Here is a 16,583-nt window from a genome sequence, read left to right on the forward strand (position 1 = left end):
CATTTATGGAGTTGTTCTAGGTGCAAGCAATAGAGGCAAAAACAAAGCAAAGAAGGCCTGTGCTCTAATAGAGCTTATCTTCCACTTTTAATTAAGTCTCACCTTATTCTTCCATAGGCTTTCAAAATATTGGGTTAATTAGCAATTTTCCTTATGTGCTCAATTTTCCACCCCTGACAATTATTATCTTTCTTGTAAGCCTTCTCAACACCTACTTTGTAACCTTGTGTTTGCAAAAGTATATTAATGATTGAGACTCAGATTTTTGACTGGATATTATTATTCTCTGAGATAAGGAATTTAGAGGACAGAGTCAGGGTGGCTTAAATGATTGAGAGTAAAGTTTGAAGCAACCTGAGTTTGAGATATAGACAAGGTAGGAGATGGGGCTTTGGAGGATCTAAGTAGCGATGTACAGACAGCCATTAGATATCCTGTAATTCACTCATTCAATATTCATTAAATATCTATGGGTCAAGCACTAGGCTGGGCAGAGATGATGTAAGATGATAGAATAGAGTTTCCTCAAGGATTTTATTGTTCTACTGGACAATAGCCATATACTCCTGCAAGCTAAATGAAACCATGTAAATGTTAAGATAAAGGTAAATAAAGAACATGAGGGGTAGTACATTAATTTGGTTCTTAAAAGGAACACCTAGAATGGAAGTTCATTGGGTTAAGAACATCAACATAGAGGCAATTGATGAACCAATGGGCATTGTTGATATTGCACAGGGAAACATGTAAGATGAGAAGAGGAAAGTACTGAGGTCTACCTAGAAGTCACCAACAAGCTTGAGAAAGGGGAGGCAGGACAGAGTGGTATTTAACAGCTGGGTGTTGTTTCAGGAAAGACCAAGATGTGAGTCCCAACTCTGCCTCTTCTGAATGATTACCTTGTAAAACTTATTCAACCTCTTTAAGGATATTTTATCTTTTAAAAAATGAGCATATTGTTATTAGGTCTGACTCAAAGGCGTGTGGAAAGAATTAGAGAAATGATGTTTAAGTCTAGAAAACATGTAGTATTTTATATTAAAATATTTAAAGATATTTTCGATCTCCAATAAAATTGGAGTTTAAAGATGAGAATAAAAACAGGGAGACAGTCCTGCCTTGGAAGCTAGGAAATAAAATAATTTCAAAATAGAAGTCAGTAGTCATCTGTGCCAGATATTGCAGCAAGGCTGATATAGTGAGGAATAAAAATTGTCTGTTGGGTTGAGGGATAGAAGGCCGTTTTTTGCCTTTAATGAAAGTAGTTTCTAATGTCTTCTGGGGCCAGTGGTTTGAAGCTGGATGGAGGGTAAAGAATTGCAAAGAGCAAGACACAATTATTCTTTCAGGAATATTGGTGCTGAAAGAGAAGGTAGATAGCCTGAGGGAGATGAAGTGTCAAAGAAAGAGCATTGTTTTTCCTCTAAGATCGTAAAAACTGTTTTCTATGTGGATAAGAGAGAATCCGTGAAAAAGGAAAATGGTGAAGAAACAGGAAAGAAAAAATACTTGGGTTGAGGTTCAGGAGACTGTTGAAGACATGAGGACTGGAGCATTTACTGCTGGGTGAGCTTTGAAGAGGACCTAAGTTAGCAGGGATGGAGAAATTATCTTGATGAGGTCATCTCTGTGTGTTGAGTTTCAGTTTTCCTGGAGATGGGTGGTTATTGCCTAATGGGGTCAAGCAGATGGCTTCTATGAATGGAGTTGGCCTGCCTGAGTGCATCTGCAGACATTATGTGAGTGGTAGGGCTTGGGTAGAATTAGAGCACTGAGGCTCCTCAGTCCTAGCTGGTTGTACCTTGTAAGAATATTGAGGCCAAAGTTGTGAGACATTCCAGTTTTTCAAAAGAAGCCAAAAGCTTGGATTTTATGTGAAATATCCTGGTTTTATTTGGGTTCTCATTTAAAGGGAACAAAAAGCCAAGCCCAACAAAACCCACCTGCATGCTAGACTTGGCCCATGGACCACTAGCTTGTAACTTCTACCAAGAGAAGAGAGAATGCAGTGTTGGAGAAGATAGAGACCATGAAGCAGGAAGCAGACATCCTGTCACCTTGGTCAAGAAAGCATAGGTCTCTGAACTAGTAAGGCAAATACACAGAGGGGGCACACTGTCAGAGATCAGGAGACTATGAACTATCTCACTCATTGTTGCTTTAAAGGTGGGTTTAATGGTTGCTGTGAAGGAAGACATCAATAAAAATAATAAGAAAGCCAATAACAGCTTTCATATTTTAATCCCCACCTTGCACTGACACGTGTATGCTCAGCCATTCTTGCATGTGCTCCTCCCCTGACCACTCCAAACACATCCAAGCATCTTCCTCCATTACCACTGGGATTCTTCACTTCTCCTCTGCTCCAGAGGAGCTTTCAATCCAATTTCATCCCCTTTCCCACCTTTTCCTGACCTTAAACCTGTTGGAAAGGATGGCATTTTCCTATATTACAAGAGTAAGTTGCATTCCACTAATATTATAGTCTCCTTGGCTCCATCTCTAACCTGGCAAGCATGGAAAAAATGGAAGTTTACATATTGAAAAAAAAAAAAAAACTTCTAGATTAGCTCATGTTTTGTTTGGAAAATGTATGACTCTGCCTGGAGATAGTATAGTAATGCAGTTCCTTTATGGTGTGGGGGGATATTGTGACATTTCCTAAGCATAGTAGCTTCGTGGTTTCTTGGATGGTAAATGTCTAAAGGAAACTTGCAAAAAGTTGTTTTGTAAACTCAACAGAAACTTAAGATAAAAAATGTCATTTTTGGCTCTAACTGCAATAATTGCTTAGAGAGTACCACATGTGTATTTTTAAAAGGTTTCAGAAGAAAATACTTAATCATTACATGCTGAATTATGTGTATAATTCTTTAGTAAAAAATGTTGCTTTCTCTTATTGTAGAATGTGGAATAAGAGAAGTATTCATTTATCTTCCTGTAGGTAAGTATAATTGTGGTAAACCTAAAGTAAGACTGATGACATATATTGCCAGGAGCAAAGATATAAATAATGGCTGGATGGCACTACCAGGGACCTTCAAAAGCTTTGTGCAAGAGGAAACTGCAGGTGTGCACTCACTGCTGTGCCCTTGGTGACTAGCTCAAAGTCTAGACTACACAGAGGGATCCCTAATCATTTTTAAAAGGAAGAAATGGGAGTTATGTGTGAGATACGTATTTTAGTTTGCATATAACTATTTTGTTACTTTACTTTTTAAAGTTTGAATTTTGCCTCAATTAGATTATTTTCTTTATTAGGTTTTTATTTTAAATACATAGCGTTGGTACTTCATTGTAGTAACTCAATAAATTTTTGGTATGTCTACACAGCTCTTCCACATTGAACTAATTTGTTCTGATTTTTTCCACTTATCTGCTAAAGTCCTTCAGCACTGTGCGGATACAGTAAGGATGTATTTTCTAGGAAATTCAAGAGAATTTTTTAGTCCCCATTGCAACTTTTTCAGTCTCTCTTCTATAGAACACTAGTGTGAGTCAACATGTTAAAGAAGTCTGCCAAAAAAAAGTTTATGGTGGCCAAGTAAGTTTAGGAAATACAGCATTTTGGGACTAGACATTTGAGCCTTGATATATATTAGTTTATTAGGAGGTCTGAAAAATCCTTCAATAAAATAAATCTTTTCAGTTTTATTTATCCAAGCACACTCAATATTTCTGACCATGGGATCTATTTCTAGTGGTATTAAGTGTTCCATACAAAAGGCTTACAAAATGTTGCCCTGCCCTATACTTATATAGTTGTGCTAATTCTTAATATATTCTAAATCAAATTGAATGTATCATGAAAAAGAAATAAAACTAAAAGAAATTTGGACGTCACTTTCTTTCTGATACTTGTAAGGTTTTTCTTTATTTTTAAATAATATACAGTGAACTTTAAAGTATACGAAATGTGCGCAAAGTAGTTAAATGACCTAACAATGTTCTTTGGTTTCTAATGTATAATTTTCTAAGCCAAAAAGGACACTATGCACCTTGGAAAGTGGAGAAATAGATACAGTTATCCACGTTATTGACCATTTTCATTTTGTCTGTAATACATTCAAAATTCCCAAGGCTACACTGCATTGTCTTCAGATACAATAAATTCTACTTTGAACATGAAACATTCAGCTCTCTGGTATTGGCAGAAAATTGTCTCTTGACATGCTTATATGCCATAGAATCTGAAATGTTTTCGAGATGAGAGAAAATTTGATATTGTCTATGTCAACATGATATGGACTGTGCTTTATAAGAAACTGAAATCCAGTTTCTATTAGGTTTACATACATTGTTCCACCGTTGGGGAAAGAAATATGTATAGTAAACATATGATAAGAGCTGTTGAGAACTGACAGGTCTTATTTAATTTGTTTTAAAATCCAAAGGCATACTATATTTCTAAAGAGCCTGAGACATCCACATTGTAAAAGTTGAGCAGCTAAGCTGCAAAACAGATTAATATGTATGACTGGAATTAGCATTCCATATTTTATTCATACTTCACTCTTCGATGTATTCTGGAAGGTTGGTAAAATTATTTTAGGTCTCACTTTTTTGTCATGGAAATGGGGATAACAGAGGGCAGGATATGGATGTGTCCTCTCTGCAAGAAGAAATTTAGAAAACAAAACATTTTGACTGCATAGGCTCTGGAACTGACCTAGACAGCTTGGTTTCCTAAGCCTTGAAAAAAATTGAATTCAGGAAGATCATGATTCTAATGTCTATGACGACTACATAGATAAGAAACAGCATCTACATGGACCAAGGGATAAGTATAATCAGGCAGTATCACATTGATATCTTTTCTTCGTCAGTTCTGAGAAAAACTGTTAAAAATGAACAACTGCTTGTGACATAAGAACAGGAGTACATCCACTGTCACTATTTTACACAAAAAGAATAAATAGTGCTATAAGGGAGAGAGTTATTTGGCTCATTCAATGCCTTTGGACGTTGTTGAACATGAGTAGTCCTTTGTGAAAATCCCAAATTCCATGGACAATTAAGATTCCAAGATGCTTATTCAAACTATCCAGAAAAAGCTTCCCCTGGTCAGTTCAACAATAATTAAGTATATACATATATAAAGATCTTTGGCAGAAAATCTTTATTGGATTATTAAATAAAATGACAGGTCTGGATAGCTAAGCCTACCCAGCCTCATCGTTGCCTAGGCTGGAGTGCAAAGGCACCATCTTGGTTCACCGCAACCTCTGCCTCCCAGGTTCAAGTGATTCTCCTGCCTCAGCCTCCCAAGTAGCTGGGATTACAGGCATGTGCCACCACAACAGGCTAATTTTGTATTTTTAGTAGAGGTCGGGTTTCCCCATGTTGATCAGGCTGGTCTCAAACCCCCGACCTCAAGTGATCCACCCGCCTCCCAAAGTACTGAGATTACAGGCATGAGCCACCGTGCCTGGCCTTGTCTCTTCCCAGTCTTCATAAGCAGGAGTCTAAGGCTTCGAGAGTAACTCTTTAACAGAGAAGCCCTTCTAAGGTTTGTGACCCTTCCTGTTGACAAGGTTACAAAGTTCCTCTCCTTAGGTTATGATATTTGTCCAAAATAGAGTATTTGGTGCTTCTGGAATGATGTGGTTACAGAGAAAGCCCTGTTGCATAGAATGCTCTGTGTATCCCATACTGCTTCCTTTTCCTGGGAATATAGGAAGACCACATTCTCCTAAATCTCTTGCTGTGTAGTTGGGGCAATGAAACTGGCCACTGTCATGTGCATGTAAGTGATGTTTGCTACTTCCATATTTGGTGCTTTAAAACATCCCATGGGAGCAGTTTGAATCCCTGAATTACCCACCCAGAGCTGCCCAAACTTCATTACATTTTGTGAGAATAAAAACTGGACTTTTTTTTGGTATTATGTCACTGGTTTGTGGGTTCATCTGTTGCAACAACTAGCATTAATTATCCTGAGTAATAAACTCAGAAAACAATCAAATAAGCTGGCAGTCAAGTACTTTCATTAAATTTTGTCCCATTAAATATTTTTATATTGGTTGATCTCATTAATAATGGGGCAAAAGTGTCCACAGGCCCCTCATACACTTACCAATAGTCTAGGAATGTGGTATCACATGGAAACAAGCATTAATAGTCTGAATAAACATGTCAAAGGGTGATGGGTTGTTATTTTGTTTACCTTAATGAAAATCTTATTCACAGACAGATTTTTATTTTAGTGTGGCTTAGATTCTTTTAGTCCATTGGCCTCAGGGCTTTTAAAAATGTACATTATAGGCTGAGTTCTGGGACTTCTGTCCCAGAGAAACAAGAATCTTGTGCAATTCAGGCAAGAATACTTAATTTTAAGTATTTATGGCTACTTAGTATTTACTACTAGTGCTTTCTCAGATCTGTCTCGTGCCTCCATATCAATCCGTATCAGCCCCACATAGAACTAAGCTACATTACATTTCTGTTGAGTGATAGAAAAATGTAATTTGAGTCACAGAGGTATTCAAATATATGGGTAATTTTCCTGCGGAATAAATAGACACTCTTGAGGACACTGGTTCCATTGGTTCCTACATTTAAATGACACCGTTTGAATGTAGGAACCGATGGATATGTCTGTCCAGCTGATGAGGTGAGGGAGGGAGTGGGCCATGTGGAATCAGCAATGGCCTTGGGACTGAAAAGTCTGCTGCCAAGTTCTTACCTGACAACTACTATTATGTGACCTTAATATTTATCAGGAATAACTTAGTGTTTGAGAAAATCAGTGTTCTGATTTGTAAAATGGGGATAATAATATCCGGCCAGTTTCCTTCACGTGATTGCTTTAAATTGTAAATAAGTTAATATACATGAATGTGTTTGGCAAAATGTTATACCAGCCTATTCTTATGGTTAATTTAGGATTATTAGTTAGGAGTCTTGAACCAAAGCTGGAAAAGCACAAATGTGCATGCCATTCACTTTTTGAATAGAGACATCGTGGAGGAGCTATTAGAAGGGAGCAACTCTCACCCCACTCATCCACAATTGCTCAGTGTTTAGAGTTAAGAGGTTGAAGATCCCCTGCCTGCAGAACTTCGGCAGTGGACTCCTGTGCATGTGCTAATGTCAGCGAATAAAACAATATTTTTGCCTCTAGATTAGTTAGCCCTTTAAGATTAAGAAAATAGGCAGACTTCACTGGAGGGGCTTTTAAATAGGGGGAGAAAAAGCATCCCAGATACAGACAGAAATCATGTGATACAGATCATAAAATTTCTCCTGAGCTGGATTTAATTAGAAATTGCTGGAACTATTTGGCATGCAAACAGCTGCTGTCAGATCTGCACAGCATTTCCCAGCCTTGGAACAGCTGTATATAGTTTTTCTTTCTCTTTCCAACTAGACCTATGTAGAAAACCTGTTATGTTCTGGCAAGAGCTTGGAGTTATTCTCATGAGCTAATCAGATCAGCTTAGACAATACATGAAAAAGATTTGAGTGTTTTATATTTAAACAATCCTTTATCCTTATTTTGTTGAAACTTTCTCAGAATGTTTTCAGTGTGAGCTCGTGAATTTTTTTGAAGGGAAAATATTTCAAAGCACCCTGGAAGCTCTAGCAGTATTGCAGAGGGTCTGTTACACTTTGAGCCGGTACAATTTTAGTACCCTTAAACTCATGTGAGCTGGAGGCACTCTTTAGCTCAGGCATTTGGAATGTGCTGCTAATTATAATGAGGTGAAGGGGCGAGGGATCTTTGAATTTTGTACTGAAAGGATAGACAATGCTTCTTGTCTTGAACAGTCACCATGCAAATGAATTGTGGCGGTCACAAGGATGAGAAGAGGGTGAATATTTCTGTGTGGTCCTCCCCACTACTGGGGAAACATTAATTTCAAACACATGCTTCACTGGTGATTAATAGTATTATATAGCCATGCCCAAGGGAATACAGGGTGTGTGTATGCGTGTGCAAATGTGCGCATGTGTGTGTGCATGCGTGCACACCCATAAAAGCTGTTCTGAAGAGTTCATGGGACTTTAAGATCTGCTATGGGAGTGGTTCTACTAGGGAAATTCAAATCCTTTCCCCCAAAAGCAACTCTAACAGTGGACAAAATGGTCAAACACAACCATTTCGCAGCACTCTAGAATCTGATCAAAAGCATGCAACTTGCTGAGAAGGGCTTATTCATGAGAACTACTGGATCTTGGTTAAGAACCGAATGAACCGGTGACTCTATTCCCAGGGGCTATTTCTAGCCTCCCAACTCTGTCAGTGTAGTAGCTCAACCAGGGCAGGCAGGGCATTCATATAAAACCCTCCAGCTTAACCGTTCCTGCAGAAAGGGTGTCTTCATCCTTTCTGGCTGCTGTAATAGGCTAGGAGGGTTATAAACAACAGAAATTTATTTCTGGAGGCTGAGAAGATCAAGGATGAGGCACTGACAGATTCAGTGCCTTGTGACGGCACCCTTCCTGGTTCAGGGCCCTAAGAGTCCACTTACTGGCAAAGAGGTTCATTTAATTTGGAGCATTACCAGTTAAATGGGCAACTTGGTGGTAAGTGAACAGGAAGGACCAGCAGCTCTGTTTGCATGAGATTGTGAACCCATGTGGGGCAAGCAGTATTCAGAAGAACAGGCAGAGAGTTAGCAGATATTTCTCGGATGTAAGAGAGCTTTAAAGGCTTGCTAAGCTCTGCCCTATGGTGGATTCTGCAGGCCGTATGCATGCACAGCAGAGATCAAAGCAGCTCATGCCACCATGCCACACATCCTTGGCAGATGCATCCTTGGCAGATGCATCCTGAATACAGGGGTGCAGGGTAGAGGGGAGGGAGCCAGTCATTGGCCCCTTCATTGAAGATTCTTCTATGCACCACTAAAAACTTTGGACTCTGCTATTGTGAATAGTGCCGCAATAAACATACGTGTGCATGCAAAGACTTGGAATCAACCCAAATGTCCATCAGTGACAGACTGGATTAAGAAAATGTGGCACATATACACCATGGAATACTATGCAGCCATAAAAAAGGATGAGTTTGTGTCCTTTGTAGGGACATAGATGCAGCTGGAAACCATCATTCTTAGCAAACTATCATAAGAACAGAAAACCAAACACCGCATGTTCTTACTCATAGGTGGGAACTGAACAATGAGATCACTTGGACTCGGGAAGGGGAACATCACACACTGGGGCCTATCATGGGGAGGGGGGAGGGAGGAGGGGGGAGGGATTGCATTGGGAGTTATACCTGATGTAAATGATGAGTTGATGGGTGCTGACGAGTTGATGGGTGCAGCACAGCAACATGGCACAAGTATACATATGTAACAAACCTGCACGTTATGCACATGTACCCTAGAACTTAAAGTATAATAATAATAATAATAATAAAAAGAAAAAAAAAAAACTTTGGACTCAATCCAACAGCAGTGAAATGTCACTTGGATTTTGAAAGAATCACTGTAGTAGCCACGTGAAATGGGGAGAAGATGGGAAACTAAAGTTGTATTCCTCAAACTGTGATGCCTTGTCCTTGAATAATAAAACTGTATCAGGATCATCCAGAGAGCCTACCAAAATGCAAATTCCTGTGTTCCAGCTCAGACTTACCGAATTAGAAGCGTAATTCAGCAGTTCAGGGGTAGGGCCCAGGAATGGACATTTTTTACAAACATGGCAGGTGATTGTGATGCATCCTAAGTCGGAAGGTTAAAAACCAGGGAATTGAGAGGCAGAATGTTGGTCCAGGCGACAGAGGAGTTTGAAATTAGGAAGAAAAAAAGAATTGAAGTTTTTGAGCACAGAGGAAATATCATAGTAGTTTAGTCATTCTAACTGTAATATGTAAAATATTTATACCTTTTGGCAGCTGCAGCTTCCATTTTGAGTGATAAAATATCATAGCTTATTTAGATGCAATTATGAATTATGTATGTACCACACTAATTCCAATTAACAGTATATGGTCACTAAATTTAAAAATAAGAAGAAATTATAATTACTAATCAGCTTAAAATACACTATTATAATAATAAGATGTTTTATGTAAGCTTTTGAGTAATCAAAAATATACATACAAATATACACATCAGAATAAGAAAAAAAGTCAACAGCATTACAATAAATCAATAAAACACAAAGGAAGATAACAAGAGAGGAAAATAATTACAATATATAGAGGAAACAATGAATAAAATGGCAATAGTAAGCCTTTTTATATCAACCACTTTAAATGGATTAAACTTCTCAATCAAAAACATAGAATGGCTGAATGAATAATAAACAGGACCCAACTATAGGCTATTTATAAGAGACTCTCTTTATATGTAAGGACACACAAAGGCTGAAAATGAAGAGTTAGAAAAAGATATTCCATGAAAATGGTAACCAAAAGAAAGCAGGGTAGCTGTACTTATATCAGACTAAAGAAACATTGAGTCAAACCATCATAGAGACAAAAAAGACATAATATAATGATAACATCAATTCACCAGGAAAATATAACATTTGTAAAAATATATGTACCCAACATTAGAGTACCTATAGATAAAGTAAATATTGACAGAACCGAAGAGAGAAATTGATAGCAATATAAGAATAGTAGAAAACTTCAATATAACACTTTAATAACAAATAGAACATCCCAACAGAAAATCAATTAGGAAGTGGGAGACTTGAATAACACTATAGGCCAAACGGATCTTACAGACATATACAAAACATTCCATCAGCAGCACACTATATATTCTTCTCAGGTGCACACAGGAATTTTTCCAGGACAGATCACATGATAGACCACAAAATAACTCTTAACAAATTTAAGAAGATTAAAATAAACTAAGCATCTTTTCTAACCGTAATGTCAAACTAGAAATCAATAACAGAAGGAAAATTAGAAAATTTACAAATATATGGAATTTACACAACATGCTTATGAAATGGGTCAACATACTTATGAAATAGGTCAAAAAGGGATAAAAAGTGAAATCAGAAAATATCTTGAGACAAATAAAACTAAAAACAAATGGTACTAAAACTTATGGGATGCAGCAAAAGTAGTTTTAAGGTGGTTTATAGTAATAAATAACTTCTTTAAGAAAAAATAACAATATGAAATAAACAATTTAACTTTTACCTCAAGGAACTGGAAAAAGAAAAACAGGAAGAATAATAAAATAAATCTAACATTAGTAAAAGGAAGAAAATAACAAAGATTAGAGCAATAATAAATAAAAAAAGACCAGAAAAATAGAAAAAAATCAACAAAACCAGGAGATTTTTTTAAAAGATAAAATTGACACACCTTTAGCTAGGCTGATAAAAAAGGAGACAACTCAATTAAATAAAATCAGAAATGAAAGAGAAGACATTATAATTGATGCTGCAGAAATGAAAAGGTCATATAAGACTTGTATAAACAATTATATATGCAACAAATTTGATAATCTCAATGAAAATGATAAGTACCTAGGAATATACAACCTACCAACACTGAATCATAAGGAAATAGAAAATCCAAACAGATCAACAATGAGTAAAGATATTGAGTTGATAATCAATAATTTTCCAACAAAGAAAAGCCCTGGAACAGATGGTTTCATTTATAAATTCAACCAAACATTTAAAGCAGAATTAACACATATCTTCTAAAAAGTTGAAGGGAAGGAACTCTTTCAAACTGATTTTATGAGACCAGCATTACCTTGACACCAAAGCCAGACAGACACAGCAGGAAAAGAAAGTTACAGGCCAACACTCTTGATAAACATAAGTGCAAACGTTTTCAAGAAAATTCTAGCAAACCAAATTCAACAACACACACAAGGATCACATACCACAATAATGGGGGATTTATCACTGTAATGTAAGGATGGTTTAATATACACAAATTAAGAAATGTGATATACCACATTAACAGAATAAGGGATAAAAATCACTTGATTATCTCAATAGATCCAGAAAAAATATTTAACAAAATTTAATACACTTTTTGGATAAAAATGCTCAAGAAAATAGGTATAGAAGCAATTTATCTCAATATAATAAAGGCAATATATATTAAGCTTAAAGCTAATATATAATAACTGGTAAAAAGCTGAAAGCTTTTCTTGTAAGATGAGAAGCAAGACAAGGATATTCACTCATGCCACTTCTAGTCAACATAGTACTGGAAGTTCTAACCAGAGCATTTAGAAAAGAAAATGAAATAAAAGGCATCTAAATCAGAAAGGAAGAAATAAAATTATCTGTTTGCAGATAACATGATCCTATTTGTAGGAAACCTTAAAGACTCCACCAAAAAGTTTTAGAACTAATAAATTCAGTAAAATCATAGGCCACAAAATGAACACACAAAAATAAGTTTCTATACACTAATAATAAACCACTAGAAAATATTAAGAAAACAATTCCGTTTAGAAAAAAAAATTAAGAAAACAATTCCATTTAGAATAGCATCTAGAAAAATAAGTGAGAAAACGATTCCATTTAGAATAGCATCAAAAAGAATTAAGTACTGTGGAGTAAACATAACCAAGGAAGTTGGACTTGTACAGTAAATACTATAAAACATTAACACAAGCAATTAAGAGAGACACAAATAATGGAAAGGCATTCTATGTTTATATATTGGAAGATATATATCTTCTTATCTTGACATTGGTCTTGACAATGATTTTTTTAATATGGCACCAAAACATAGGCAACAAAAGTAAAAATAAGCAAATGAGATTATATCAAGCCAAAAAGCTTGCACAGAAAAAAAATAAGCAAAATGCAAATACAACCTATGGAATGAGAGAAAAACATTTGCAAATCATATATCTGACATGGGATTAATTTCTAAAATATAGAAATAACTTCTACAAATCAATAGCCAAAAAGAAAACCCAAATGGATAATAATGTTGGATAAAACCCAATGGATAAAGAAAATGTGATACATAAATACAGTGAAATATTATTCAACCTTAAGAAAGAAATCCTGCTATATGCAACAATATAGATGAACCTATGGAACATTATGCTGAGTGAAATAAGCTAGTCACAGAAGGACAAATCCTGTACAAGTCCACTTAATATGAGGTATCTATGATAATAAAACTTATAGAAACAGAGAATACCATAGTGGTTGCCAGGGGCAGGTAGGTGGGGAAAATGAGAAGTTGTTGCTCATTTGAAGAGTATGAAGTTATAGTTACACAAGTTCTAGAATAAGTTCTAAAGATCTGCTGTAGAACATCGTGCCTATAGTTTACAATACAGTATTGTGCACTTCAAACTTTATCAGGATGGTAGAGCTCACATTTCAAATTCTTACCACACACAAGCTGGACACAGTGGCTCACGCCTGTAATCCCAGCACTCTGGGAGGCTGAGCCAGGCAGTTCATCAGGTCAGGAGATCAATAACATCTTGGCTAACATGGTGAAACCCGTCTCTACTAAAATACAAAAGATTAGCTGGGTGTGGTGGTGGGTGCCTATAGTCCCAGCTACTCAGGAGGCTGAGATGGGAGAATGGTGTGAACCTGGGAGGTGGAGCTTGCAGTGAGCCGAGATCACGCCACTGCACTCCAGCCTGGGTGACAGAGTGAGACTCTGTCTCAAAAATAAATAAATAAATAAATAAAATTCTTATCCCACTCCACCCCCCCGACACACACATGCAAAAACATAAACAAAGAGAGGCAAGGAAGCATTGGAGGGTGTTGGGTTGAATATGTCTACTACCTTGATTGTGGTGATGATACAGGTATGTATATATGACCTGTGTAAGTTTTCAGGATGGAAATGGTGTCACTTGCATCAAATCCTAACAAAAAAATAAGTGAAAGCAGGAGTTTAAGAAGGGAGGGCCCTCACACACATATGCCTATGATAAGAATTAGTACAAAGCCTCTCTGGAAGACTCTTGTACACATAAGCCCATAACAGAAACTTTTGCTGAAGTTTTTCCTTCCCTCAATTTCTTTGGATATGTCTATGGTTCCCATAACCCACATGTCCCGGATTTGCAAATCCCCTGTGCACTTCTGAGTAAGCTCATTATCTTGAAGAATCTATCTCTGTTTGTTATTTAGGTGGGCAGTCCAAACTCATCAAACAGTACACATTAAATATATGCAGTTTTTTACATATTAATTATATCTCAATAAACCTGCTTTAAAAAGCATAAATGACTGTACTAGTTTTTTATTGCTATTGTAACAAATTACCACAAACTTAGTGGCTTAAAAAAACAAAAATCTATTATCTTAGAGTTCTGGAGGTGAGATGCCCAACACAGGCTCTTAAGAATTCATTTCCTTGTGTTTTCCAGCTTCTAGAGGCTGCCCATATTCTTTGGCTAACGGCTCTTTCCATTTTCAAAGCCAATAGTGGTTAGTTCAGTCATTATGACTGATTACACTAAGCCCTCCCAGTAATTTGTTATTACACTTGGCCTGCCCAAATTACCCTAGCGGATGATACAGCCATTGTATTGTGAGGAAATGCAAGGCTGCCCCATGGAGAGGCCCGTATTTTAAGGGCTGTATTTCAAGTTCAGCTGATTAGCAACCTTAATTATATCTGCAACCCTAATTCCTCTTTGCTATATATTGTGACCTATTCCCCAGTTCTGGGAATTAGGACATGCACATCTTTGGGAGGCCATTATTCTATTCTATATTCTGTATTTGAAAGAAATGTATTGGTTATAGGAGAAGATTAGCAAAAAAGATGGGATATCAGTGGTCATTTCATAGATTTAAAGACATATTACAGTATATACTCTATCCATTACATATGTGAATCTCATATATAATACTAGAAAAGACCATAGAAGAAGTTGAAAGTATGAAATCAATGTCTACTTAGCACATCCTGGATGCAGAAACTTGGTTGAGTTTCTTACCCTTTGCTCTCAACCCTGCCCATGGCTTAATTTTCAGTTGTAAAATGGATATTCCTATTAGCTAATAAGAATAGTACCCAGCTCACATACATTGTTATCATAGATCTTTCTTTCCCTGCATTCACTATATACCTATTATCCTGACACTCATACACATTAGCATTTGCCCTAAGTTTTTATATTTTAATTAAAATGTATTTTATATATATACATATATGTGTGTGTGCATATATATGCATATGTGTATATATACACATACGTATACAAATATACACATCTTTGTGTATATATACACATATATATACACACATATATACACTATATATCTATATACATACATCATCTATATATACATACATATCTATAAACACACATACACACACAGGGCAAATGCTAATGTGTATGGTTGTCAGGATAATAGGTATATAGTGAATGCAGGGAAAGAAAGCTCTATGATCACATTGTATGTGAGCTGGGTACTGTTCTTATTAGCTAATAAGAATATCCATTTTACAACTGAAAATTAAGCCATGGGCAGGGTTGAGAGCAAAGGGTAAGAAACTCAGCCAAGTTTCTGCATCCAGTAAGGAGAACCTGTAAGTTTTATCCTAGAGCTAATGTTGTAAATCACAGTAGAATTTTACCTCTCATTTAAAGGATAACTTTTAATATGTGACAGAATGCATTTTGATAAATGGCCACAATACTATTTCCCATCCATTTGCTCTGCTTACGTGTTTTGGAAACTCCTCCCATTGAGAGATGGTATCTCTGTTCCCTCCACTTGTATATGGGCAGACTTGCGATTGACAGCAAAAGCGACAGTATGTGATTTCTAGGTCATAAAAAATACATCTTCAGTCTGATTCTCTTGAGAGTCTCTCCCTTGGAATTCTCTCTTTTGGAGCTCAGGCATTGTATTGTAAGGAGGTGTAAGGGTGCCCCATGGAGAGGCCCATATGGAGAGGAACTCACAGCACCAACTTGCCAGCCAGGTGAGTGAGCTATTTACGTGAAGTCATTCAGCGCCAGGTGAGCCACCTGGATAATGCTGCATAGGGCACTGTTGTCTCCATATTTGTCATGAAAATAAGTAATTGATATTTTCAGCTTTTAAATTACAGAGATGCTTCTTATGTAACAATAATGAACTGGAATAGGATGACTCTCTGTTTCTAAAGTCAAGTAATTGACTCTATTCCTTCTTTCCCCTCTAGAAATGACATTTTCTGGCAGTTTGGTATCGTAGTGGGAAGAAAAGCAAGGGCCGTCACCTGATGGAGTATGTTTGGAATGTGTGATCCTCCTCCACTGAAGAGTGCATTGTAGGGTCTGACAGCAGAGTTCCTCTCGCTCAATCATGTGAGGCCTGAGTCTAGGGACTTGGTGTCTTCCCCTTGAGGCCTCCCCCAAAGGGTTAATAGTGAAATGAAGGCCATAATCAGGTTATTAATTTAAGGCATTAAAATAGTGCTTTTCAACTCTGTCACACATTTGATTCACCTGGGAAGATGTAAAAAGTGCTGATGACTGGGTGCTGCTCCCATACCCAAATGATTCTGATTTAATTGGTTTTGGGTGGGGTCTGAGGGTTACTATGTTTTAAAACTTCCCCAGGTGATTATAATGTGCACCCATGTGTAAGGACCACTTGTTTAGTGCTTAAAAAGAGGATTCTAAAACAAGCAAAAGAGGAAATAAGGATTAATT

General features: G+C 36.8%; 1 long non-coding RNA gene across 1 annotated transcript in view; it reads right to left on the reverse strand.

Annotated features, from left to right (window-relative positions):
* Nucleotides 1–16,273, reverse strand: part of LOC112627144 — a 74,759-nt gene extending 58,486 nt beyond the window's left edge. Inside the window, exon 1 of the long non-coding RNA XR_003120021.1 lies at nucleotides 16,148–16,273. This is a non-coding gene — a long non-coding RNA (uncharacterized LOC112627144). The remainder of the gene's footprint in view (nucleotides 1–16,147) is intronic.
* Nucleotides 16,274–16,583: the final 310 nt, after the last annotated feature.

The sequence above is a fragment of the Theropithecus gelada genome, chromosome 6 (genome assembly GCF_003255815.1).
Source record: "Theropithecus gelada isolate Dixy chromosome 6, Tgel_1.0, whole genome shotgun sequence".
NCBI lineage: Eukaryota > Metazoa > Chordata > Mammalia > Primates > Cercopithecidae > Theropithecus > Theropithecus gelada.